Source organism: Cygnus atratus, chromosome 5 (assembly GCF_013377495.2).
Source record: "Cygnus atratus isolate AKBS03 ecotype Queensland, Australia chromosome 5, CAtr_DNAZoo_HiC_assembly, whole genome shotgun sequence".
Taxonomy (NCBI): domain Eukaryota; kingdom Metazoa; phylum Chordata; class Aves; order Anseriformes; family Anatidae; genus Cygnus; species Cygnus atratus.
This window is the reverse complement of record NC_066366.1, coordinates 47,569,047-47,593,701: the sequence shown is the minus strand read 5'-3', so window position 1 is coordinate 47,593,701 and position 24,655 is coordinate 47,569,047. Positions and strand designations below refer to the sequence as shown.

The window sequence follows — 24,655 nt, the reverse complement described above, 5'->3', positions numbered from 1 at the left end:
ATTGCTGGTGAGTGCCACCAAAGGGTTACATTTCATGACGCAGTAGTACCACTATGATATGATCTCTGTGAACCAACAAGAATTGTATAATGAGAACATGTTAAAAAAAAAAAAAAGTACTTTAACAAGAAAATTACACTGGCATGTATCGGTGCTGATTTTAAAGCAACTTACCATCCATATTTAGAAAATTTAATCTAACTACTTTAGAAGCTGGACTAATTATTGTAAGACCCTTTTTAAATTAAAATTAAAGATTTAATTTTAATTTAGAGATTTCCAGATCTTTCCATAGCAATTAATTTCTGGTTTAGAACTTTTTTTTTCCCCACTTTCATAACTAGATACCCAAGGCTGTGATTTTTGTTAGATGAAACTCCAGTTGGAAAACTACTGAAGTTCAAAAACTCTTCATCACAATTAAGAAAGTGCTGGGACCCTGTTTCTCATTGCCAAGGACAGGCAGAAGAACATTCCTAATTCCTTCTGCAGATTTCACACTAGCGTTAGCACAAGAAAACTGAGGCTGGGGTGTGACAGGACTGCTTAACCCTGTCCTCTAAATCTCTCTCTGTTGTAATATATGAGTGAGGTGTATTTAATAACTCATTCTTGTCCCTTTTGAATGTCTCATATGGTATTCTGTATGAATATGATGATATTTGTTCAGTGGGAGATTTTTTTTCCTTCTTCAAGAAAGCTGAGAGATTCTAGCCTTTGCAAAGATGTTAATACCCAGTCAGATTTCCCAGCAGCGTCGTGTGGCTTTTATTCCAAGAGGCATCCCCTTAAAGGCTCCGAGAGAAAGCATTACGGTTAATGCAGTTTGGCAAGTCAGTGTAATATTCACTGCATTACCTTGACATGGTTTAATGGCATGAGCATCATGCTCTCTGTGTCAGAGAAAATTACCTGTTGACCCTTGCTGTAGCTTGATGCCTGTTCTTAACTGGATGGTTACAAAATGCTATGGAAAATCTTATATGAAGTCCACTCCCCCAACTCTGGCCCATAGGGAACTCATTTGCTATCAGCTTGTCTATTAAAAAAAAAAAAATCTGACTGGTGTTTTCATTTGATACGGTATTATTTCATACACATACTGTAGTTGCCCAGCAAGCCTTTCTCCTGGCCTATCCTTCTGGTGAATAGATAAACCAAAAATGGAAGTGAATACAGAAAGAAATAGAGGGAAATGCAAAAGGACTTTTATTATTATTATTATTATTATTATTATTATTATTATTATTATTATTATTTTATTCTGATGGAAAACAAAGAGACTGTGGTACTCCCTTTGCAGGAAGCAGTCTTGTTCCACTCGGAGGAAGTTCTCTCTTACCTTGGGAAACAGACTGGTGCAGGAAGCACACAGGTGATCTTTACAGCTGTGTAATGCAAGAGAACTGAATTTTACCCCTCTGGATGATTAAAGAGATTAATTGTGAGTGATAGCTGGAAAATGAACTTCATGTTCTTGAGAGCCCCTGGATGATGTCAAAATTTCTGCTGGTTCACAGAGAGGCATGTTCTCTTCCAAGGACCTCACTCCAACCATGGGACCAAACCTTTAAGTTATATGTGTGCAGGGCAAATACAATTATTCCTTGCCTTGTCCACTCAGACTACCAGGAAGATTCCCAGGTGCTGTGTGTCGTGAGCCCTATCCCATGCCAGGAGCCAGTGAGGACTAGTTCATGGTCCTAGGCATGGGCACGTCCATCACGTGGCTAGATGTGACCAGTCTTGGGCTCAGAGCTTCAAAGAGCTTGAAAGCTGTAAGCTGAAGCCTCAGACACAATAAAGGCTAGCATGAGACTTGTACAGGGATGCTATTTTTGCAGCATGTTGCACTCATTAGGCATGAGTGTCAGTGCTGGAAAAAGGTGGAAAACAGTGAAGAGTCAGGTCCTCAGTATCTCCCTTTGATGTCTTAGGTAACTTGAAAGGCAGCCTATGCCACCGCTCTGGTACTGTGACATTAAAAAAATCAAAAGAGAGAGAGAAATCATCAATGGTAGATGAGATCCCTGCAATTTGGCAGTGCTCCCGATCCACAAAGCTACTTTTCTGGTTTCTCCCATTAGCCCCACTGCAATATGCACAGAACCAGATTACTTATCAGGGCAGAATATTAACGTTCACAGCATTAATGTTTTGGGGCCCTTAGAATGGAGAGCACTAATAGAAAAATCTCTTCAGTCCTTTCATATGAAATCCCACCATTCTGAACTGACAAAAATAAATGCAGTGAACTTTCAGTGATATTGCACCGTATAAAAAGGTTATTAAAAATGTATTTGAAGGACTAGCTTTGTCAATACTAATGCACTGAAGGAACTGAGGGTTTCCCAGCTCAAGCACTGATGTACTGACTTAGCGAGGGAGTGATTACTGCAATAATAGATTTTGGTTGCTTATGGTAGACAAGCATTTTCTGACTTCATATGCAAAAAATTGTTCTCTGTTTTAAAAAGATGGGATACTCAGTTATATTGAGGTGAATATGAATTATAGATTTTAAAAGGAAAATTGCCAACTAGCTATTGGCTCAGCTCTGACACTGTGTTTGAAAGAAGGTGGTGGGGATAAAATAGAGGAGTGTAGAAGAATAAGAGATTACTGGAAGGAATGTAAGTGATTTATTGGTTTATTTGTTGATTTTTATTTCCATACTAATCTGAGGGTTTTTAGAGATGATCTGTACATTCCCCAAAGTGATGTGAACATAGCAACAAAGTGCAAGCACATGAAAATTTTAAAGCACAATTAGCTCTGCTTTGAGAAATGGGTCCATTCTCCTATTTTGGATTCAGACATCTCTGACCTGGCTGCTTGCTGTTGGACTATGCAATGGCTAGATCAAGATTCTTACCGTGGGGTTTCTGTGCATGTCTTCCAGGACCAAATGACAATCAATCTTCTTTTATTGCTTTAAATGAACCTAGCTTAAAGAGACTGCAAGGAGAGGAAAAGCCAGTCTTTTAAAACCCCACTTTCAGTCACTTAAGATGATAATAAGAGAGGTAAGCATTTATTTTTTAATTATCATCGTGTTTTTCTCAATCATGCTCCCTTTGAAGAATGCAGGAAACACGCTACTGCTCCCATGGACAGATGCTGCCACGTAGTTTTGTCCTGCTTGAGCACCACAGCCAATGTGTTCCTTTTGGCATCTGAGGGAAGGTGTCAGGACTTCAAAACCTTACTGAGCAATTTTTGTCAGTCTGCCTCCGCAGTGACGTGTAGTAGCAGCGGGACACAACAGAGGTCTAAGAGAACAATATGGTAACATGCAACAAGTTTCCATATAGTTTGTTTTGTTGCTGTTGTTGAGGTTTTCAGGTATTTTTCCTGGTTTTTGTTTGTTTTTACCAATGCTTAAATATTTCATGGACTTCTTGTGCATCGATGCACTTGCACGAAACCCTGCAGCAGGGATTTCACTGGTCCCCCAGGTTCGCAGATGAGCACATGGCAACTCAGGCTGGGCCTGACAGGGGCACAGGGACTAAGTGGAGAGGTCCTTCACAAGGTAAAGGGATTTTTTTTTCAGTTTTCCAGAATGTAACAACTTATCATGTCAATATAATCGTGATAATAAATAATCTGTACTGTTCTTGTGTTCTCCAGTGTTGGTTTCTTATACTTGCACTGTGTTACACATGTGTATGTAGACAGACACATACAAGGCTTTCCACTGGGATCCCTTCCAGCCAGGGAAGCACTGAAGCTGCTACTGCCACCCACCAGAGTTTTAAAGACTGGCAAGCCTGCATCCTGGCCTGTTGTAGTATCTCAGAGGAGACTTGATCCCCACACAAAACCCAGCCAAACCATAACAAAAAAAACAACAATAATGCCTGAGTAATATATAAATCTGTATTTTTTTTTCTCTGTGTGTGTCATGATGATTTAGACTTCTATCTTATTTCCAAAGCCAATACAGAATTAAGAGGAAACTCTTGGTGGATTTAAACACTTATCATCACCAAGGTGACTGGAATTCACACCCAGGCAATGAGTATCACTCTGTGGAGAAAATGGGCCTGCCCCCCTTGTGTTGTATCTAGCGTCCTGCAGCCCCACGGGGCTTAGTTTTCGCAGTCAACAACAATTGTTCAGAGTTTAGTTCTCAATTTTATTGCTGCCATTTATTACAAAATACAAGGGGGTTAATGCAACACAATCCTTTGAGAGACGCTTCGGATCTCCTCTCCGCCCCGCCTCACGACCCGCGCCCCCCACACGCGGCCGGCCGCCTCCCGCCGGGCGAGGGGCGGCGCTGCGGGCCCGCACGGGCCGCTGGCTGCCGGCGGGCCGCGGGCTCCTCCCGGCGGCGGCCGCCCCGCAGGGCCGCAGGGCCGCGAGCCCCGTTCCCCGTCCCGCTGGGGCCGGGGGAATGCGGCTGGGCCCGGCGGCCGGCCTGGAGGGAGCGCGGCCGCAACGGCGGCTCGGCGGGGATCGCTGAGGGGGCGGGCGGGGGCGGGCGGTGCAGGCTGTTAGGCGGAGCGGGGGCGCTTCTTGAGCGGTGGCTCCATAGCTCAGTGGTTAGAGCACTGGTCTTGTAAACCAGGGGTCGCGAGTTCGATCCTCGCTGGGGCCTCGCTGAATTTTTAAGTGTCCCTGCGCTGAGCCTGTCTGCCAGTTGTCCTTATTTTAGGGTATTTTGTGTGGGTGGGCACGAACAGCGCGTGTGGACGCGGTGGGTTTTGTTACGAGGGGAATAAACGGTGTGCATAAACCATGAGTGAGCACAGAGACCAGTCACCTGGATAACCCCTGTATGCGCTGTGTGCCAGTGGGAACGGGGCACTACGAAGTGCATTGGAGAGTGGCATGGGGATTGCTGAATAAGTCGCACCACAATTTCCCTGATGGGAGCTTCAGCAAAATGATGTTAAGGGTTTTAAAAAGAACAAATTGCCTCTGAGTGGAGAATAAGCTGGGCAGGTTTATCTGACTTTTCACAGCTTGTCGGGGAGGCCAAGCTGTTGGTTTTATTTCTGTGCTGGAGGCTGGGCAGGGGAGGTGCAATAATTCTTTGGCTCTTTTTTTTTTCTTTTTCTTTTTCTTTGTTTTTTTCTTTTAGGTTATAGAAAGAGCTAGAAAATTCAGCACAAATAATCCTCTTGAGCACCACACTTTAAAAATATGCATTAGGTTTTTTTCAGAAATCTAGTGAGTGAGACATTTAGTTTCTAGTATTGCAAACACTGCAGCAGTTACCGACATCAAGCAGGGAAATGAATGCATACATTTAGGCCAGGGAAAGGCCCACACCTGCAGTGCTCGCCCTGTAAGGGCTCAGCGTGTGGTGTTGCTGCTGAAGATGCTCGCAGCTGAAGGGGGCTGCAGCTCCGTGTGCCCACGGCTGTGGCTCGACGTGTCAGCACGGTGGTGAGGGCTGTGGTGCTGCCTGAAGTGACTTCTTGTTTGAGTACTGCCTCCTCATCCCTTTGGGGAAAACAGTGCTTTGTCCTAACCACAGAGTCCCCAGCTGACCAACAACAAAACCGGTCCCCTGGTTCAGTAATCCTCCCAAAGTACATAGGCAGGGACACCAGCCCAGCACCAGGTGGGCCTGCTCTCTCTGGGCTGCTGGTCAGAGGCCTGCTACGGCCATAGTTTCAGTAGTGAGGGGGAGCTGAGTTTTGCCATGGCTCACCAGAGCGATACCAGATCTCTGGGGTGCAGATTGTCGTAAGAAATCATTTGTGTGCTTATAAAGCATCATTCAGAAAACATAACTGAACATGCAGGAGCAGCCTCTGCACTTGGGCCTGGCGGAGCCCAGCGTGATCGATGTCAGAGTGCAGGTGATGGGATGGTGAGGTTTTTGCCGTGGAAGGACAGATCATACAAATGATGCATGACTGATCTGTTCCTTACATACAGCAAATGTAACAGGAATAGGGTTTATCTCTTCCTGCTTGTCATAGCTATATACAAAAACTACCATGAAAGGCTTTTCTAAAACGCTGACAGGTTGATGCGTGCGCCTTTATAGCAGTTGGGAAGCTGCATGAGTGGGAGCTAAGCCACCTAATGTCAGCATTTAAATTGTGCTTCCATTTTAGGAATCTACTAACTGAATCCTCCGAATTAACTGCACGTTGTTATATAAGAGGAGGAGAGAGGCAGATGCTCTTGGAGGCCTCCAGAGGGAGAGCCTGCTCATCAAAACTGGGGCTCTATGCTTGTGCAAAGTGCTTCTGGACATACTCGGGCATCCACTATGGCTAGGAACTATCTAGGGGATTGGGTGTTTTGGGGACATTGAGTCACAGAGCACCTGAAAATTGGGTCCAGAGTGGGTGATTGCGTTTTCTGCTGATGAGATTGAATTTTCATTTTTCAGAGGCATATCTTTATAATTAAACAGGGCCTATTTTAGAACAGCAGATTTTTAAAAATAGTTTTTTACAATCATACTGCTGTTGTACTATACACAGCAGAGAGCAACCTGTTAGAGCTTACCCCACAGAAACCTGCAGATGACTGCAGCTGGGGGCAAGGACTCAGCAGCGCATCCCAGCCCCCAGGTGAAGGTGGCTGCAGTAGGCCTGGGGCTGGGCCCTGCTGCTCCATGCTTGGACCTGGATGTTAACACTGCATGAGGTGAGACCAACCAGTGCCACTTCTCGGGCCCCCACCTCATTCATACACATGCAAGAGTAGAAAACAGGAGATGCACCTAGGCCTCCCTGGAGCCTCTTCCATCCCCATGAGACACCTAAGTACCATTCCCAAATCCCAGCCAAAGAGTGACCCAAAAATTCCCACCATCCTCTACAAGCAATGTCTTCAAAGGTCTCCATTTCCTGCTGAAGGAAACTTTAGCAGCTGTTGTTGCTGAAGGTGAGAAATGTGTCAAAGCTTTGCTCTGAAAAGCTGAGGTGACCTTCACTAGGTCCAGTGATAAAGTTGTTGGTGATGTCATTAGAAAATGTCTTTATGGTTTGTTTCTCTGAAATGTGGTGAAGGGCCTGACCATACTAATTGTGTTTTCAATTTGATTACTAGCAGAGACCCTGGGAATTACTGCTGTATCTGCAAAGGCAAATCTGCCATCACTGCAAGATATTCTGACTTCATCCTGGAGATCTATCTCCCTGTTGTTTTCTCCTTGTTGTTTTTTTTTTTTCTTTTTTTTTGGTTATCCCCCCACCAAGTAAATTTATAGCCAGTTGCTCCGTTCAGCAGCAGGAGGCCTTACACAATGAGAGGCTGTTTTCTTCATGATTATACTATTTTTCTTTCCAGATATGTAGCAAAATTGACATATCTAAGCCTAGCTTACTTCATTGTGATATCATTTTTGATAATGGGAACAGGGAATCGAAGTCAATGACTGGAAAACTGGTTTAGCCTTCAGAGGAAAAATGAAATATAAACTCTGTCAATATTCTGCATGCTTTAATATTGCACATGTACTGCCAAAACATCATAAACTCAAAGAACTTATAAAATCTAAGATTAATAAGGTATGTTTCCATTGGTTTAGTCAGGAATGAACTAAGGAAATTCTGACTTGTTTTTCTGGACTTATCCCTAAATACTCAAAGTTTGACGACTTCAGGTTTGTGCCAGTGAGGTAAAGACAAGAAGTAAAAGTTGAGACATTTTGTTTCCTCACCTGATGTGAATGCAGCCATTAAGAACGTCTCCAATATATAGTAAAAATATTTGCTTGCAATAATCAAAGGTGTTATTAGTAATACCAAAAAGAAAAAAAAATGTTTCTGTCTGCTAAAGATACTTTTTAGTCATATATTGTCCTTTAATTCTGTTCTTCTGGTTGCTGAAACAATACAAAATTCTTCACGCATGACAAAGCTATCATCTGCCTAGTCAGGTTTTTCCAGGATGTTCCACACCTTGATGCATAACCACATATTTTTACAAGCTCAGTGGTCCTGTTACTCTGTCAGAGGGTGGCATTAACAAATTCACAAGCATTGCTTGAAAGTGGGTAGAAAGGAACATGATCTAGAAGTCTGAACACAACCACCAGCTGTAATACTGACTCAGTCCGGTGTATTCTGACCTCTAGAGCTAGCTGTCTCCTTGCTCCCTTTCCTCTGTCAAGAAATCTCTCCCTTTTAGAACAAAGTAATTAAAACATTGCTGTTCAAGGCCAGACGCAGGCCAAATGCATCCCCAGACACAGTGAGAGCTCAATGCATTAGGACTTTGAATGATGATGCAAGGCAGTCTTCACAGAGGAGTAACAGTAGAAAAATCTGTGCTTACTGGTATTCTTGGCAAAAGATCATATTTCTGAGCCAGTTAGCTATGGATGGAGGGACAACTAATGAACCCATTCGGCTTCTGGTATGGATGTTATTTACTGTGATGTTAGCATTGGAATTAGGATGTTTAAAAAGAGCAGGGGCTTCTGATAATGAGAAAGTACAGATGAATTAAATCATTCAGTGTTTGCCAGGTGAGTTACTGTTGTGTTTTAAAGAAAACTAATGTTTTCTACATTGTTAAGGAATCTTTTCCTTACACACACTACTACGTATTACTGTTAGTAAAACAAATATATACTTATAATTATTTACTTACAGGCACATAAACATATATATTTTTGAGGTGTTACTGGTACAACACCTCGAAGAACAGAAGAGAAGCAAACAGCAATGTCTTACTGCAGCTCTCCAAGATATTTAGCTAGCTGTGCAATATATGATCCTCACCTTGCTTGCATTTCAGTATATGTGTCCGTCTATAGGTTTTGTAGAGTGATGTTGCCAAAGATAAAACATGGCCTTTTCCCATACAGTCTATAATTTAATGGTGGGAACATTAGGTCATGACAGTACAGGATCCAGGCACAATTACAGTAGGTCTGAATAAAATGAAATGCATAGGGCAGTAGAGAGGAGAGTCCTTTAAAAATCTCGTGTGTGTGTTATTTATTGGGGCTTGAGAATAGGTGAAAAAAGTTTACTTTAGAAGGGATGAAACACTGTTCGTTTAGAAGCTATGTATCATATCTATACACAAAAATTTCCTGCTGTCATCACTAAACTCAGTGGTCTCTTCAGATTGTTACTATATTTCTGGCTTTCAGGTGACCAAAATTAGTTTGAAAGTAGAACTAGTCTTAAGGTCAAGGTAAAGCTTAAATGAAATTTAGAAACGTGAACCTAAGTATTAGGGAAAATAAAAAGATAATTCAACTCCCTTGCCTGTTTCTCTAGGACTGGTTTTCTAGATTTATCCAGTTCAGCTTATCTTAATATGGACATAAATGAATCAGGAGTCTGTAAGTGGAGGACCATAAAATAAGGCTGGTAGCAACTGTGCTAATCTCTATTCAGATCAGAGAGGCTGCTTTGCTGACATCAGAGCAGGCAGACTGCGAACTAATGCTCCATGTGTCTGTCTGCCCGTCTGCCTGTATCTGATTATCCCTCAGACAGACCCTGCACGCTGGCCGCTCACAAGGAAAGCACTTTCATTCCTTTTGGAGATAAACAGAGGAGCTGTTCCTTCTGGTCACCAAGTTACAGATTATTTTTGGACAAGAATGCTGTTGCTTGCAATCCCTCTGCAATCTATATGTGAGACTTGCTAATGACCGTGGAGCCTGTACATGTAAACAGCCTCAAATCACGATACAGTCCTGAAAAGAGGTATGGCTATGTCTGCTCGTTCCCTTCAGAGCACTGCTACTGCTGATCGCTTTGCCACTGCAAGAACCATAATCCACACCAAAAGCAACAGAAATTAATAAACAGAAATTAATAAAGAGTAAAACCACACGGACGAGTATTTCTCACTGCATGTAGCAGCTGTATAGAGACAGCTGTCACTACCAATGTGCTAATATTTTTTAAGATTAATAAAATATAGCATTGAAGAGCCATACAGTTCAGCTATGCAATAAAGAGACTTTATTTTAAGGAGGATTCACAAATTTAGTTTTAAATATTTCCACTGTCCCACCAGAAGTGTGGAAGCAGAACTGGAAAGCGCTATCATCACTATCTTACAGTCACCTTCTCATCCCTCGAAAACATTGCTGCTGGCACAATCGGTGTCTCTACTGCCTGTACAATTAGGTAGCAACATCTGGGAGAATGCAGCCAGCTGGAGCTCGGGAGCTTGACACCTGAGCGCCCAGCACTACAGGCTGGATTTCCAGCCCATACTGAGCCACTTGTGCTCTGCCTCTGACCATGCCTTCAGGCTGGGTTTTGGAAGCTTGAGCTCACCAAGTCCATCAAGCAGCATGTGAGCCTGAGCTGGTCCTTCTAGGCTTGTGTTCCCACTTGGTGAAGCAGATTGCTTGCTCTAGATTTGAGCTAGGGAGACACCCAAAATGTGGGTGGTAAAGGAGGCTATGGATAATGAAGGAGACTGTCAGGGGAGAGCTTGAGTCCTGAGCAAGCACAGCAACAGAGATGCAGGCTGAGAGAAAGCACTAACTGTGATGTGCTGCAACACCACGGCTGCTTGTTTAGCTTATAAATGTCAGTCCGCCAATTAGTTCAGTGAAGCTTTTCAAAACATTGCCTGTGAGGTTATTATAATTAAAGTGCCAACACAAATAGTCTACATTCCAAGGCCTGAGCAGCAGAGAAGAAATACCAACACAGGACCAAGCCTGAATCTGATAGAAACGGTGCAGACAAAGCTGGACATTATGATCAGGTTTCATTACTGCCTTGTCTTTGCTGTGATTTTCACATCCCTGCCCTGTTCTGCATAGTTTGCTCAGCATGGCAGCCTATCTGCTGAATTCTCCTCCAGCTGGCTGATGAAAAAACAGACAAGTAAAGTATTGTAAGTGTCCACCACGGACGGGGGCTGTTAGAGCACACCCAGTGCAGGCAGCCTGTGGTCCAGCTGTGCTCAGGGGATAAGGGGAACCTGCTGTGCAGAGGAATTAGGGGCTGCATTCAAGCACAGCACCATCAATCATGAAGAATCAATTCTTGCTCCTCCCCTCAGAGCTGCAAAGTGCCAGGGGCCAGCTGCCCTTAAACAGAGCTGATAAACACATCTGAGGAAATGTCAGACTGGTTAGGCAAACCTGATACTCCTAAACCACCGCTGACAGGAGCCCAGATCTCACCCAGCCCTCGGTGATGCTGCAGTAACAGCTCAAGCCTCTGATCCAGTATGTCTTTTATCCATTCCTCCATCCTCCCCTGGGCTTTCCAGACATCCTTGCTCTTTTGGCTTCATGCTGCTTCGCCCCTTCATTTGCATTTAGCTCTGACTGTTCTAATCTGCTTTTTAAAAGCCGGTCTTCAATTTATATCTCTTTGTTCCTTTATCCCATCACAAAAGCCCTGAGATATGCTTTTTCAATGCACGCTCACAGACAAGTTCAATCTTATTTCTTTTTTTTTTTAATGCCCCCCTAAAAATAGATAATTTTCCTGTGATTTTTTTTTTTCCCCACAAGACATTTTTATTCCACTATTCCAGCATTTCTGCTTCCTCGGGGGCTCAATTTCCTTTTGGCTAAGAAAGAGAAACCGGGTGAAGATGTAATGCAGGTCTGGGCAATACAGAGACCACTATAAATATCAGAATTGTAGATGATGTGTGCTCAGTCTGTGTCGTTTGCTTAATCCTCAGTGCTGTGCTAAATGATTTACCAAGGCTGTTTTTTTTAATAAATCCTCCTGAACCAAGTTTATTTCTCCTGCTATCAACAATCATCAGACTTCTAATTGCCCACCAAGGCCTCCAGAGTTTAAGTTGAAAATAAAATCCTAAAATAAGACGATGGTGACATCTATATTGTTTTGCTTCATAAAATTTGTGACGTTTGTTTAAGTCAAAAATGACATCAGCATCAGTTACTTGGTGCAATTGAAATAAAATCATGTAACCAAGTAGATAAAATTAAAGTCCAGGGGGACTGAGTTGTTATACTTTAAGACTTTCTTCATTCAGCTGTGCCTCTTGCTTGGGTGTATTTCATTACAATGAAAGCAATGTCAATTCACTTATACTCAGTGCTCTGTGGCAGCATCCTTAATATTTTACTCACACCCACCTCAAAACTCCCACTGATTCATCCCAAGGAAGTGTGGGCTGGATGCTAAGTAAGGACTTCGGTATTTGGCTGCCAGTGTTAGAGTTCATCTGTCCCTTTGTAAAAAGTGCATGCGTAGAAGGAACTGTGCGGACACTGAATGTTAGTGAAGTGCAAGGCTAAGACCAGCAGTTACACCTGCACACGCTTGACTTTTAAGGGTAAGTTAAAAGTCACCATTTTGTAGCCTGGAGCACCAGAGTGGAAAGTTACTGAGTTCTGCTGTAGCCAGAGTGCTCCTCTTTGGTTTTCACATGCCTTAAATTTCTGAGGTGGTTTTGCCAAAGATGCAGGCAACTTCTAAAATTTTTGGATTGCTAACAATATATAACAGAAATTATTTGATCATTTAAACTGATGACTTGTGAGGAAATTCAGATTATAGTATGGTTCTTAATATGTTCATTACCTTCGCAGTTGCAGCTATTCCTACTTCACTTGCTACTGCCTCTCCACTTTGTCTAATTTTGGGGTGGGTCCAAAACAAACAAACAAGGGAACAATCCCTCAAAGCCTTTCACTGCCTCCATTTTCTGATCCTACAATGTGAAGTTTAGCCAATTTTATTATATATCCTAACAGGGTGTTTTCTAATGCTAGTTAGCAGTTTTTGTCCTGAAAGAAGTATGAGTTTTTGATGTGTTGGAGTTAGCACCAAAGAGTTTTGTGATAGCAGAGGGTGGTGGTGAGAAAACAGGGCAAAGAAAATCTTACAGACACTAGGAGATGTTTGCCCAAACAAGGTTTTGCTTTTTCTGGAGGCTTCCAAAGCACAATAACAATGCAGTGTGCCAGCTAATGCAAAGGATGACCAGAGCTATTATCTTTATAAAGCTTAGCTATTGAAAAATGAGTGAAGGATATAATTACACTGATTGTTAGCTGCTCTCTAAATTATTATCTGTGACAATAAAATTATTAACAATTAAACATTAAAAAGCCAGTTGACTAGTTCAGGAGAACTATTCAAAACACTGTCCTTGAGGTTATTATAATTAAATTCCTAATAGCCTATATTCCAAACTCAAATTCTAGCTTAGCTTGCTCCACAGAAACTGGCAAATGTCAGGACCATCAATATTGTAGAGTAGACCAGAGTCCTCTTGTCCAAAAGCTGATGAAAATATGCATTCATCTGAATATAGGCAGCTAAGGACAAAGAAAAATGAGTGCTCTGAAGGAACTACTGATGAGTTTGTTGGATCCAGAGATTAGGCACACATTCACACTAGCAAATTTCTGAGCCACAAGTCATCCCTAATGAGGTCTCAGCAGCGCTCTCAGTGATAGCGAATTGCGTAGTGCTTCAGGGACTGCATCTCTTTACCACCTTGACATTCATTAAGTACACAGCACAGCAGGAAAGCAGCTACTCATCCCCTTTATCAACCTATCCTGTAGTACAAACACACACAAACTCACTTTACACTAGCATTTCTATCACTGCTACCAATGGTTTTGGGGCACGAGACACAGGAGAAGATTTCCTCAAAATTCTGGCAGTGGACAAAACCAGAGGCTTCTTGTTCCCTTTCTCCTTGATCTTTTGACTGCTTTCTGATCTCTGCTGAGCTACAGTCTCTTCTACCACAGCTCCTTTCTTGCTAGGAATGGTTTTGGCTGGATGGTAACTTGGCACAGCAGTTTTAGACTCCTGTCATTACTCTTCTTCCCTCCGAGCACTACAGAAAAAAAAATATTTTATGTAAGGTTATTTTGCTAATGTAGGTGGTAAAGCTTCGATGGGGGCTGGCTGAGCAAATTTGGTAAGATGCCTTGCTGTCAGTTCAGGGGTACCAAGTATGAGCGGTAGTTTGGCCTGGTGATGAAGACTTCTCCCTTCCCTGCTCTCCACCCTCATCAAGCTGAGAGCAGGAACCTAAGAAGCCAAAGATGTCATGACTCCTGCTTTTTGGCACGGGACAATGACCTGTCATTACACCCATCTTAATTGCTTGTTAGTTACAGGCATTCTGCCTTTGTATCTTTTGCCTTTGGATGAAATCCTGCCCCTTTTTTGAGCATCCCCTGTAGAAAAGCCCTTAGGTGACTTTTGCTAATAATCTCTCTTCTGTGCACCTCAAAGGCCACAGGATCCCAGAAGCTGAAACTGTAGATCACTTTTTACTTGAACTTAAATCAGATAAGGTAAGTTATAATTTAACACCTTCCTGAGGGAGAGATTAGTCTTGCACGGTCTAGTAGTTGTCCCTGACCTTGCTTATTGAAAGAAAATGACCCAAAGAAAAGCTGATAGAAATAGAAGCATTTTAGTCACCAGATTATTTATTATTAAACATTTATTTTACTTCATGGTAAGAATAGAAACTATTACTTGATCTCCTGTTTTTAAAGACAAGAAAAGAAACAGTCTTACCTGCTTCTATTAGTGAGGGACAATATTATCTATTAATAAAGAAACCAAGAAAACTTTAGGAAAGTTGTAAAAAAATATAGTGGACTACATCCAGACATAAAGCAAGGTTTAGACCCATGTGATCCAATCTGATATGATCCAATTAACTATGGCAGCCCGTCAGCTGAAGTTATTATAGGGAACTGGATGTATGCCTCAATTCCTCATTTAATTGCTCGGTTAATGTATCACAGTTGATCAAGATCAGTAACTTAGGAATATAGTAGTGAGTAATTGACTGATACTCTTTGTAAACAAATGTACATGTGCAAAATAGTGCATTTTTGTATTGAAAAAATCCATTCATTCTTCCTGCATTATCTATTTTATAAGAATTTCTTATATATCAGATTTTATGACTCATAGTTATTGACCTGAAAGTATCAGTTTGGTCACTGTGAATTAGTATTGACCTATATTGTGAATCAATTAATATTTTGATAAAGCTGTAGCTGTTTTAAATTATAAACAGTAAAGACCAGCTGGATGAATTTACGTGGGCATGTGCCTTTCCCGTCTGGGACTAAGTGTTACCAAGAATTTCATCAAGGGGTAGTACAACCAAATTGAATTTGTCTGCTTTACCTTAAGAACACGAGACCAGTATTTGTCTCCTTGCTTCCTACTGACACGCTGAACAAGATGCTTGTTGAGGTGCTCTCTGAGAGACACTCATTTTCTGTCTGCCAAAGTCAGAGGATCTTTGGGGCAAAGTGTGCCAGGGAAGAGAAACTGGAGCACAGGCAGATGTCACAGTGCTGCAGTGCAATACTAACCATCATTTCCTAGGAATACGTTGGCTGGAGATAAAACACCTCATCACTCTGACAGTCGCTGACAACCAAAGTGTTAGGGCTGCTGGAAATCAGTCGTGACAGACCCTGTGGCTACTTGCCCCTGTCCCAACACTGCCAGTCATGGTGCACGGGCAGAGAGCTGGCTAGGTGGCTGCTCCCTGCAGAGATGTTTTAGTGCTTCCAGACTAACCATCTGCCTCAGTCTCCATCAGTTCATCGTGTGATGTGACAGTAAGTGCAGGTATGGGCTGTCACACTTCCCTTGCCGTAAGGTGCTCTCTCTGCTGACCAGAAATCGCCCCTTTTAATTGCAGGGGCACTGAGAATAGGAACTCCACGCTGTGAAGGATTTGGGTATTTCAGAGGTTGGCACAATTTCAAATAGGAATGAGAAAACTATTGACTATTCTTTGAGCATGTCTTTTCCACAGCTGACAGGCTTATTTTATGGTGACATAGCTGAGGCTGCATTCCCTGAGTCTGCTTGTGGAGATTGTCTGATACTGCAACAGCCTCAATAAACTGAACATCCACTTCTCCTACCTTCCTCCACCCAAAAAGCTGAGCTATTCTGCAACGCCAAGTTACTCACTTGGAAAGAAAGTAGCCTGGTTTAACACTCTTTATTTTGATAAATACAACCTGGCCGTTTCTTATCATCTTTATGTCTCTGGATGCCTAGCCGCAGATTGTTTCACATTTTGTTACAGGTATTAAACTTGAGCTGAACAGCCTACAATTTTTCAGCTCCTCCTTTTCCCTTTCTGTAGCACAGCACTATAGTTGTCCTTGTCACTTCTCTTTGTGTCTTAAAGTAGTTCAGCTTGTTTCAATTACTCCTAAATCTTCTAAGGTAAATTTCAGCAGGCTCCCCTGCCACGCATATCTCATCCAAGTATTTACTATCTGCTCTCTCCTAATTCTAGCACTGCTCCAAACCACTTAAAGTTGTTAAGAATCTGGTCACAGCTACTCTTTTTTTAATGAAGGCTCAGGCAGTGAACATTCTGCTCTTTTATATTCTTTCTACCATTTTTCATCGTTCCTGCTTAAGACCAGAGCAATACTCTCTTTTATCCCAAATGTATTTCTGAAAGCTTTTCTTACTGTCTTTTATGTCCTTTGCTGGTTGCAGCTGTTTTTATGTCTGAGATTTTCTGATGTTATCTGTAAACCACTTTAACTTATGTTCAGTCAGTGTCCATGTTTCCATTTTTAAACTCTTCATTTTTGATTTTTAGGTCATTAGCAAGCTCTTGATGTTCTTGATATTGATCATTTGCAATACTTATCTTTCTTCTGCAGAGGTATAACCTGCTATTGTTTCAAAATACAACACCACAGTATTCTACTCCAAAAATGTCAAAAGGACGTTTCAACAGCCTGAATTTTTTTCCAGTTTTATTCCGTTAATAAATAAATAAAGCATAGCAAATCAATCCCATTTCAGAAGAACGTTGATTTTGATAGACTGCATATAAGACTAAAATATGATTTCATGTAACTTTTTTCAGCAAACTATTTTAATAATAGTATTTCAATAATGGACAACATCCACAGGAACAGGAGAAAAGAAAGAGGAAATACAACTGGTCTGACTGTATCTAACATGGCAAGAACATCAGGTAATACTCCATTACGGCAATGCTTTTACAGACTTACTGGCAGTAGAGGTCTGGCAAAGAAAGCCCTTCTTGCCTTCTGCAGGATAAAAGTGCACGTGGAAGATCTGTATCAAGGATCAAGCATTCTGCCCTAAGGCCATTTCCATGGGCAATGCAGACCACTAGGGCTGTGGTACCAGATGGCAGAACTGTAAAAACCTTTTCTATATGCCCTAGTTATCTCTGATAATCTGCCAGGTCAGTTTTATAGGAGAACTGCATACCCTTTTCCTGGACAACTGTTGGTTTTTTTGTTTGTTTCTAGCGAAGTGGTAAATTTTCTCAGGTGAAGAAAGTCCAAGTAGGAACGTATGAGATGATGAAAATGAGAACTGTCAAAATAGTGAAAAACGCTTTGCTGGAAGCAGGAAAGCTTAGACCCACTAGGTGCACGGGAGCCCACAGTCCAGCTGCCCCCAGCCCCAAGCTGACTCCCCAGGTAGCTTAAGGACATCCCTCCTCCTGCAGACCACCTCCATCCCTATAGACACTCTGATTAATAATTGCATCTTTCAAAGGCTTAGAAAAGCTTCACGTTTTGCACATCTTTGTGAAAACTCATTTAAATTCAAACCACTTTGCTAGTAGATATAGTGCTTGAGATGCACAGCTCTAAAGGCAGCCCTTTAAAGAACAACAAAAACTGCAACAATCACCTCTAATTTTAGGTGTCTTTTATTTGAGAGGGCTTTTAATTGTAATAGGGGTCTTTCACAGAGTCTTCCTACTCTCTGAGCAACTCCAGAAGTTTATTTCACACTGATTTCCCTGAAGATTTTCTTCTCTCTCCTCTGCCACTTCCAATTCTCTGTGATTGCTAGAGCAGATAAGCATCATTAGCAAACCAGCAGTGTTTGCCAGGCTGTCTTCATTCTCCTGCTCTGGCAAAGTTATGCTGTCGTCAACAGCCCTTAAGTCTCCTTAGATTTCACAGCAGACACCGAGGCACAGTGTTCAGCTCTTCTAATCGAATGATGTGATACAGCTGGATCCAGCCCTCCTGGAAGAGCAGCCCCCGTGGCTCAGAGGTGAATGCCATGGCTTGCTCTGCTGACACTGCCGCAGTTCTGGAGGTGACAGAAGGAAACAGATACATACGTGCACTTGTCCTGGGCAGGATGGTGTCAAGGACCTGGGGCAGTAGTGAGCAGACCACACTGTGCAGGCTCAGCTGGGTTAGTTTTCCTTACAGGCTGAACTCAGCCCATGAGCCAAAGTCTGAGCTGTTCTGATGTAATTGGAAGTATAGAGTATCAGACACAATTAAGGTTATAGCTGTATGGAGAGTCATCAAGTCAGACTGAGTATATTGGATTATGCAGATAGCCCAGACTGTCATCAGTCAGGGCAGCAAGGTATGACTGATATGAAGCAAAGGGTATTTTTTCATGGAGTCAGTTGTTTGATTAAATAAATAAATACTTCCAAACTGTGCAACACACCTCACAAGGAAAATATTATGTTGTTAGTAGTTGTTAGAATGAACCTTCCTTAACAAGTGAAAGTTCTTGTACAGCTAAGATGGAAGCAGAAAGTGTTAACGAAGTCCAACTCTGCTAATTCTCAGACAGGTTTATACACCGTGGCTTGTACCTCTGAAAACACAAAATTAGGAGGGAAGACACCTTCTCAGCCAGCTTGTTGAGGAGGTCAGTACATAGCAAACTTCTTGCAATTAGAAGGCATCCCAGGACTCGTGTTATGATAGATGTTGTCACTTCTGAAGGCGTTTTTTTATTCAGACACTCAGCTTTGCCTTGTGCTTTGCAAATGCACTTGAGGCAGGCTGACATTAGACACAGCACATGGTCTGGTGTGTCTTAGCCCTGAATTTCAAACCAGCTGTGACTTAGCTCACAGCTCAAAGCAGCTGAGAATATCAGACTGTTTTATAGTGTAGGCTAGATGGGACACAGATGAGTTTCTTAAAACAGCTGGCATCTCAATTGAAATAATTCTTGCAGCTAATCAGAAAAAGCTTGAAAGATCAAGTTAAAAAATAAATACAGCAAGAAATCTGAATTCTCTCACATTTCTCTAACTGGAATATTTGCTCTTCTGAGCTACCTCTAATTGTTTCTTTTTTCTCACACGGCCCTCCAACCCTACCATGTGTTAAAATATTTGCCTTGTGCAGAAGGTATAAAAGTTATTATACTGTAAGGGGCTAAGACAAATGCTAAGGCTGCATGCTGAAACATTCTGTCTGCTTGCCAGGGTTACACATTGTAGAAGCAAAGCCAAATTGAGGGTTCATGTGCGAGAAGTTTGGGAATAAAAAGTAAGGCACCAAGGGAAAGAAAAAGGATGTTGACGTGAACTTTGAAAATAGTACATTAGTGGAAACAATCATTGTGCCTAAGCTTTGTCTTAGCTCATAGTCTAGAACTTATGCTGAAGGTGGTCGGAGTCATCTGGATCTGTCAGTAATGCTCAGCCTTGGTTTCAGTAATAGAAGATCTCACTGCTCTTGAGCGATTTTTGCTTTTGTAGGTTGCTGACTTTGCTTGTAGTTATGCTTGTTCATTTTTGAGGAGAGTTTAGCTATGGCAGCTAATACTGTTTAGTGAAATGCTGTCAAATTGTTAGCATGCCTCTGTCAAGAACTGCCTTGTGCTGATACTGAAATGCTCTTGCCAAGCTCCAAACAGCCTCCCCTCCCCAGTGGCTCAGCACTTTCAGCTGTTTGTGATGGTACTCTGATTTCCCTAGGTTGGCAAAGTGAACACAAGGGTCTTGGGTAAGGTTAGATTAAATGCAATGGGCAGAATATGCCACCTAATAATACTTCTAATAAAAACATTGGAGTATCAGCGTCCACTGGCCATTGAAAATCAGCTGTAGGAAACGTGAGCAATGTGGGTTCTGTCTCTACCTTACTGGAGCCCATTAGGTCTCCATAAATCTGTATTTCTCATCACAGCTGTAGCTCCTCAGGATAAAGTCCCCCATGCTGTGCAATTTGTATGCAATGAAACCACGAACTATTAACCATTAATTTTGTGAGTGAAACGTACTATGTAGCTCTGAAATTTCAAAGTCTGCTTCCACTTAAAAAAGTACACACAATGAGTTTTAAATTTGCTGCTGCTGCTGCTACACAGCTTGGTGACAGTTTCCTTTCCACCTGTGCTAAATAAGGTAACAAGAAATGGTCACTGACCTCCAAAATAACCTTCATGATTTGTATACCTACCCTATCTCCCCTTAGACATTTCGTCATTAAATTTCCCAGGCAGAGAAAAGAAAAAAATGTATTTTGTTACTTGAAAAGAACTGGACCTCTTCTTAGCGTTGTCTGACTTGGTTGTTTCTCCCTCACTTCAGAATGTCTAGAGCTGATTTTTTATTTTGTAGCTGTTATTAGCTGATGTGCTTTGATCGTGTTGGAAGGCACTGTGAGATTTTTCACCACAGAGCACGTCTTCAAGTTTTTGTTTCTTTTTACTGTATAACAGAAGCTGATACGAATGTTAGTTGAAAGGGAGGAAAATGATGAGTGCAGTACAAAAATTTGTTCCTTAGGTTCTCTTTGCAGCACAAGCTGCAATAACTTTGGCAGAGCATTTAAAGAGACATGAAATAGTAATATGGAAAGGTTTCTTTCCTTAAATTCTTTTTGGCACAAAAGCAAAGGCAAGAAAAACAAACAAACAAACAAAAAACACTTGTTTATAGCTTAGAAATTTGTATTTTTTTTCTGCTAAGCTTTTTTTTTTTTTTTTTAATCAAAAATATCAAGGAAATAAATCTGAAGAACTGAAAGATGAGGACTTGCTTGCCCTGTTTTAAAACAAGTAGCTGGGAAAAAAAAAGTCTAATGTCTGTTTTCATTGTTAAAGACCAAACATTCCTTCCTATGAAGGGAGTGCTGAAAAAAACCTCCCCCAGTGGGGACAGATAGTACTTGTCATTTTGATATGTTCGAGGTGGAAATAATATCTAGTATCTCATTTTTATTTGTTGTGGGCAAATGTTACTCCATGATACTCTGTCCTTCAAGCTTAACTTACATATTTGAAAAAAGAATCTTTTTTTTTTTTCCTTTTTGTAAATCAATATAAAGAGCTTGCAGTATCCTTATCAAAATAACAAGTGTTTACCTGGCTTTTCCAACTCTCCTTTAACAGGCTTTAAGTGGACTAGGCCTAGGTTCCTGTTAGCTATCTCTAAGCAAATAGGGGCAGTTGTGAGCAAATGGCCCAGAGCAGGCTATTAAACTGGCTGTTGCCTTCCATCTTTCTGGGAATAACTTGCTAGATAGGTGAAGCTACATCTGAATTTATACAGTGTTCCAGAATCCTTTGGGAATGTAAAGCTCTCAAACACTATCAATATATTTGCAACTCACTGAAGTCATAGAATCATTCATGTTGGAAAAGACCTTCAGCCGCTCAGGCAGTGAAAGCACTGCACAGCCTTCCAAATAGCCTGCAAAATGTACTGGCCCATCAAGCCTAGGGAAAGCTGGTACTTTCAGTATTGCCAGCAAATGCCGTGCAGTACTTCCTAACTGGGAAAGAGAGTGTTAAGTTGCTCCCCACCTCTACAGGCTGTTGTAAATACAGTTTCTGACCTGTTGCGGCTCTGAATGGGGAATTCATACCAATGCCAATAAAGGTTTAAGTATATGAGCCTAAGAAACAGTATTAAGCCTCATAGGGGATCTTATGTATCTCTAAAATAAACAGAAGTAGCCTACAACATTTTCTGAGGACATATCTTTAACCTAAAGTCTTATCTGTATTAATATTCCTCAGGAGCTGAAGCTATTTTCCTGCAGACTTTGTGCAGCCTGTTAGGGAGGCTTAGCCTGTGCAAGCAGCTAGGCTGTAGTGAACTACTGGCCATCAAAAAGATTTAAGTTGCTTTAAATAGACTTGTAGGAATCTGAAATACTTTAATCGCCTAGCTTGCAGCGAAGCATTTGCGGTGTCTGGATTTATTTATATTCTCCTCACATCCTCTGGAGCAAGAGATAATGGCTGATAACATTTCCTTCTACCCCACTAACTTTCCATAATTACTGTACAAAGGTTTCTGCACGTCCCCAGATTTAAGGCACGGCGACAGGGCTGCCTGTGCAGAACAGAGGATCTATTTACTAGATTAAATAGGAAGTGAAGAGTCGGGATTAGATACATATTTTATAAATAAGCAATATGTGGGAAACAATTGTTGTGGTGAAAAAGTAGGTGGTTCACTAAATTTTAAAGCCAAGTAATTTTAAATTATCCACTAGCTACGGAACACTAGGTTTATCCTGGCCTTGGACAAGGGTAATGGTGAGGTGGAAATCTCCTTGCTATGAGGAAGGAAGCAATGTGTATGATAGACATTACATAATAACTACATATTTAGTAGTAGTCTCCTTAAATCTCATTTTAGATGTTTTGGTGAACTTTTTGACACCCCCACTCAGTTGCTTTCATCATTGTTACAATTTCAACTTAAACTGCATGTTTGCCAAATACAGGAGCTGTTTGGATGAAGCTCTCAATGACCCAGAAACTGAGGCTCCTGAGGTCCTCAGTTAAACACAAACTGCCCCGTGTTTCCTGCTCCCCAAACTGAACTGCTGGTTTTAGCAACAGACAGACAAGGATAAGCAGTTCTCGTCTGGGCCCTGAGGATGCTGTCAGCCCTTACAGGCCCCAAACTACCAACCTGGGGCCTCCTTCACCCTGCCCAGGCTCCCAAGTCACCATGGGGCCATCAGCCCCTTCCCCAGTGAGGCCGCATTAGGACTGTGCTCCATCTCCCCACAGCCCAGCCCTGCCCTGCCCTGCCATGGGCCCCAAGCCAGGCCCACCCGCAGGCCCACATCCAGTAATAAAATATGGAACACAACCTGTTGTTTGTTTGTTTTACCAGAAAGGTCAATGTAAAGCTAATTTGGGAATGATCTTTCATGTCTTATATGCAGACAGACCTCCGTGCAGGACAAAACAAAACAAAACAAAACACAGCTTGTCCTTCAGGGCTGAGACCAGTCTTAGCTTGCATTTCTGCATAAAATAAATGAATGGCTCATGTCAGGTTCTCACTCTGGGTTCATCCACATGGTGACACCCACAGCCCAGCTGGCTCCTCCACATGCTTTTCACTCTAGCACTCTTTAATTTATACTAACTTTTCCCTTAATTTATGCCATCTGTGAAAGTCTGGGCTTTTAATGACCAAGGACATCCTTCGGTGAGACACAATGGGCTGTTGCTGACAGCCAGGAAACAGCTGGAGTTATTGCCTGTCCTGATCTTTGGCTGGTCATTTGGGAGGCCATCCATGCCTGCTAGCTAGCTGACAAGTTGATAGATAAGAGCTGATTTTGCTGCCCGGAAATTTTCTGATGAGACTTTTCTGCTTCTCTGAAGTTAGAAAGCCATGCATGTGGTGCTAGACCCTACTAGCTCAGCTCTTGCTGGGCACATTGAGTCTCTGGTGAATCCGTATTCCCAATATCTGAGTCCTGGTCTTCAGCACCCCAAAATTGCATGGGCATCTGGAACTGATGTTCAGCAATGGCTTTTCAGTTTAGATTCTTTATTTTGATGGTATTCATCTCTAAGCGTAAAAAATAAGTAGTCAGAAGATACCTCCTACTCAGTCATAGTCCTACAATTACAAGGACACAGAGAAAATGATATCACCTGACTTGGCAGAATTTTCTTTACTAATTTTCAGTGATGCTTATACACAAACAATCATGCTATTTTTATATACATATATAATCTAAGATCCTACAATCTCTGTTAAAATACTTTAAAGTACTTCTTTTTTGTTTTAATTTGTGTAAATCTAGTACAATTTTGTACACAGGCACAGCTAGAAATTGCACTAAACTTAAACTAAAGAAAAAGCAGCTTAAACAGGATCATGTGCTGTTTGTGGATCAGCTACAGCTTTTCTTCCTTCTGACTTTCTGCAAGAAATAACAGTTTCAACCCAGAGCTTTGGCAATGTCAAAAATTACTCAGAGCTAGCAGGAAAGTAAATTTTTTTTTTCATAATGGACAGTGGAGAAAAGGCTGAATTCAGATGACAGACATTTAAAATAGAATATCATAGTTCTGTTCCATGCAGTTTTAGATGAAAGAGGCATGCAGATTTTTTAGGTCCTTTCACTCTTACCAAGATGGCTTGCACTGTTCATGCAGCTAAGTTTGTACTCCAGATGTCTGGCTCACTTTCTGTAGTAGGGCTGTCACTGTCTCCTCTACCCCAAGTCATACTATGGACATTCGTAGTGTCTGTGATTCATCTCTCTCAATATTGTCTTGTATATTATGTTGTTTCCCCAGATGGCAGATGTTCACAGAATTAATGAAAGCAGTTAACAAGCAAGTATTCATCAGTCTGATACAAACTGGGACCAACAAGCCCATCACACAAGGAAGCAGGCATCCATGTTTCTCCCAGTCCTTGCTCAAAGCTCAGACAGCTGGGTCTTTCATTGGCAAGTGAAGGCAGAGTCAGCAGCAGTCACTTGTCTGAACCGTTTGTTCTGTTCTCCACATTCAGTGGGAAAATGAAAATAAAATGGCATTGTGAAAGACCTGGTTAACATATTTATTGAGCTCGGGTATTTGGAAGCATCGAAGGCACATGCAGCTTTTGTATTAGTATGAGTCTTCACTGAACTGATAATTCTTCATCTGGAAACCGGCATAGTTTTGGGTTTTGCATGTGTGTGCATGTGTGTGTTGAATCT

General features: G+C 41.8%; 1 protein-coding gene and 1 non-coding gene across 2 annotated transcripts in view; both read left to right on the top strand.

Moving 5' to 3' along the window:
- Positions 1–4,533: 4,533 nt before the first annotated feature.
- TRNAT-UGU (transfer RNA threonine (anticodon UGU)) lies at positions 4,534–4,606 on the top strand. The gene has a single exon. It is a non-coding gene; the product is annotated as a tRNA-Thr (tRNA).
- Positions 4,607–12,183: 7,577 nt separating this feature from the next.
- Positions 12,184–24,655, top strand: part of LOC118244363 (uncharacterized) — a 41,969-nt gene continuing 29,497 nt past the window's right edge. The window contains exon 1 of the mRNA XM_035539277.2: positions 12,184–12,228. The gene's annotated coding sequence lies outside the window, so the exon portion shown is untranslated. The remainder of the gene's footprint in view (positions 12,229–24,655) is intronic.